This window comes from Salvelinus fontinalis, chromosome 3 (assembly GCF_029448725.1).
Source record: "Salvelinus fontinalis isolate EN_2023a chromosome 3, ASM2944872v1, whole genome shotgun sequence".
Lineage (NCBI taxonomy): Eukaryota > Metazoa > Chordata > Actinopteri > Salmoniformes > Salmonidae > Salvelinus > Salvelinus fontinalis.
In genome coordinates this window covers 22,100,743-22,104,491 of record NC_074667.1, presented here as the reverse complement: position 1 = coordinate 22,104,491, position 3,749 = coordinate 22,100,743, and the positions used below count along the sequence as shown (strand labels likewise).

Here is a 3,749-nt window from a genome sequence, read left to right as displayed (position 1 = left end):
AACAAAAAACAATCCCGCACAAAACAAGGGCGGGTCAAACTCCTAAATATAGGGAAGCTCATTACGTAACAAAAAAACCACAGGTGCAAATAATCAGAAAACACAAACAGACAAACGAAAAAGGAATCGGTGGCGGATAGTAGGACGGTGACGACGACCGCCGAGCACCGCCCGAACAGGCAGGGGAGCCAACTTCGGCGGAAGTCGTGACAGTTACACTACTATCTCAGCTCTTAATAAATAAATAAAATTCTGTCAAGTCAAACAGTAGTTACCTTGCCAGCTACATCAGTCAAATAAATAGTATCCAGTTTCTGCTCTGCTTGCTTTTACAACTTGGAGAAAAAGCACACACTCTGTGGTGTCCGCGGGGGTCCTATCCAACTCTATCCATCTATCCAACCTGCTGAAAACCACCAAACAGCCTACCTGACGGCTGTGAGGCGTGCGCATGGTCCTACAGCACACCTTTGACGCTTTTTGTATCAAAGTGCAGTGTGAAAACAAAAATACAATTTGGGAATGTCGGGGGGTCATGTCCCCCCGTCCCCAGTGAAAGTTGCGCCCCTGATAGCCAGTGACGGTGTCTTGTATGCATAGCTACGAGAAGATGTTTTGAATGAGGGGTGCTGACACAGGCATTTGCAGGCTAACAATAAAATGCATTTCCTAATGTGATGAGTAGCCTAAGCATAGGACAAGATTGGGCAACGATAGTCACTGCAGCCTTTGTTAATTTAACTCATGACTGTTTGCAAAACAAAATAGACCGATGTGAATAAAGCGCACATTGCTTTCTACTGCATAACTACAACATGTGTGTATGTGAAAAAGAGAGAACAAGAGGGGTGCCTATTAAAACAGCTCAAATGGACAGCTATGCGATCCATTGTGGAGAAAAGTGCTCAACCCAATCCGGCACCGGCAGGTGGAAAGAGTCACTCGCTGGGCAGCACCCAACTCTGGGCTGCTTGCTGGACTGGTGGGCTAGTACGCCTACGTGTTTGACATGGGCAGGAGCAGGCCTGCGACCCCAAAGGCGAGAGAATGCCTTGTTCCTTACTTGATATGGTTCCCATTCCTTTTTCGACAAATTTAGATTAGTAAACGAATAGAAAACATAAGTGGAAGACTATTGCGGGCAGCGCTCCAGATCACTTGAAATCCAACACAAGGGGGAGAGAAGAGAAGCGGGAGAGAGAAAGGGGAGATGGAAAGAAAGGGAAAGAGACCTGACTCAACTCAAACTAAACTGTCTAGCATACAGCAGAGTGTGTCCAACTCCAACCCCCCACAACTGAATATATAAGAGCATATCATGAGTGCACCGCTTACAAAACAGATCTGAGAGCTTGCCGTGCAGAATGGGGCCCATATATAAATATCCCATTATCATTTATATCAACAATGAAACGGAAAAATAGATTAATCGTTTTTTATTGCAACACAATCTCTTACACCTCTTCTGCAATTTTACTATCTCACCACCAAGGGGTAATGCAGCACCCCCAGCACCCCTACTTCCTGCGGCTATGCTTGTATGGCATTGTGTCAATTGAGAACCAGGGGTGGGGAAAATTCTGCCTTTGCAAGAAGCCTCCAAGATTTACCATGACAACTACATGTGGAATTCGCGGGCCATTGGGGTTCTGTGGGCTATTTTCACCATATGTTTGGCTATTGTTAACGTGGTGGTGTTCATTCAGCCCTACTGGATTGGGGACAGCGTGAACACCCCATACGCCGGCTACTTCGGCTTGCTCCACTACTGCGTGGGCACTGGGAACTCCAACCGGGAGCTCACCTGCCAAGGAACCTTCGGCGAATTCAGCAGCATCCCTTCGAGCGCATTTAAAGCGGCAATCTTCTTTGTGTTGTGCTGATCTTGGGATGCATCGCCTGCTTCATCCTCTTCTTCTTCTGCAACACCGCCACTGTCTACAAGACCTGCGCTTGGATGCCGCTGCTATGTGGTAAGATATTGGCATTTGGGTAGCAACAACCACGGATGGGGCACTTCATTCATTCTGTTGCACCCCTACTTCCTGCGGCTATGCTTGCATGGCATTGTGTTAGTTGAGAACTGTTGTCTAAATCAGTGGTTCTCAATTCTCTCCTTACGGACCCCAAGCCATTCCAGGGCAAGCACACCTGATTAAACTCCTCAATTAACACAGTTTATGGAATTTTAACAATATAATATGACTGACCAGGAAAAATAACCCTGTATGGTTCTTCAAAAGGTTATTGTATTGTAGAACTTTTGAGATTGAGAAATGTTCTTAATTGTCACGCCCTGACCTTAGAGATCCTTTTTTATTCTCTAGTTTGGTTAGGTCAGGGTGTGATTAGGGTGGGTAGTCTATTTTTTTCATTTCTATGTTGGCCTGGTATGGTTCCCAATCAGAGGCAGTTGTCTATCGTTGTCTCTGATTGGGGATCATATTTAGGCAGCCTTTTCCCACTGGGTTTTTGTGGGATCTTGTCTATGTATTGTTGCCTGCGAGCACTACATCAGCTTCACGTATCGTTTATCCTTTATTGTTTTTGTGAGTTTCATTATTAAAGATGTGGAACTCTATGCATGCTGCGCCTTGGTCCATTAATTCAACCAACGATCGTGACAGAAGATCCTACCACAAACGGACCAAGCAGCATGGCCAGGAGGAGCAGACATCCTGGACATGGGAGGAGATCCTGGACGGTAAGGGATCCTGGACATGGGAGGAGATCCTGGCTGGAAAGGATCGCCTTCCATGGGTGCAGATGGAGGCAGCAAGGGAGGAACAATGATGACACCGGGGTTCGCAACCAAGACGCAAGCACGAGAGGCAGCCCCCCTCAAAAAAATTGGGGGGCACACGGGGTGGTTGGTGGAGCCAGGATTCAGACCAGAACCAGCTCCCCGCACTCGCTTTAAGGAGCGTGTGACCGTTCAGGCACCATGTTATGCGGTGATACGCATTGTGTCTCCAGTGTGCATTCACAGCCCGGTGCGCTCGGTGTAAGCTCTCCGCACTTGCTGTGCGAAAATGAGCATCCAGCCAGGACAGGTTGTGCCGGCTCAGTGCTCCTGGTCTCCAGAACGCCTCTTCGGACCAGGATATCCTGCACCGGCTCTACGCGCTGTATCCCCAGTGAGCCTTCACAGCCCAGTGCGTTCTGTGCCAGCTTCCCGTACGTGCCGGGCTAAAGTGAAAATCCAGCCAGGACGGGTTGTGCCAGCTCTACGCTCTAGACCTCCAGTGTGCCTCCACAGTCCAGTACGTCCTGTGCCTCCTCCCCGCACTCGCCCTGAGGTGTGTGTCATCAGCCCGGTGCCACCTGCACCGGTCCCACGCATCAGGCCTCCAGTGCGCCTCCACAGTCCAGAGCTTCCGGTGACAGTTCCCAGTCCAGAGCTTCCGGCGACAGTTCCCAGTCCAGAGCTTCCGGAGACAGTTCCCAGTCCAGAGCGTCCGGCGACGTTTCACAGTCCGGAACCTCCAACGACAGTCCACGGTCCGGAACCTCCAACGACGACCCACGGTCCGGAACCTCCAACGACGGTCCACAACCTCCTACGACGGTCCATGGTCCGGAACCTCCTGAGACGGTCCGCGGTCCGGAACCTCCTGAGACGGTCTGCGGTCCGGAGCCTCCAGTGGAGGTTCTCAGTCTGGAGTCCCCGGCGACGATCTAGGGTCCGGAGTCCCCGGCGACTATCCACGGTTCGGAGCCTCCGGCGACGATTCACGGTCCGGTTCCTC

The 3,749-nt window shown here is 50.4% G+C and overlaps 1 pseudogene; it reads left to right on the top strand.

Annotated features, from left to right (window-relative positions):
* The first annotated feature begins 522 nt into the window (after positions 1-522).
* Positions 523-3,008, top strand: LOC129835221 (LHFPL tetraspan subfamily member 4 protein-like; annotated as a pseudogene).
* Positions 3,009-3,749: the final 741 nt, after the last annotated feature.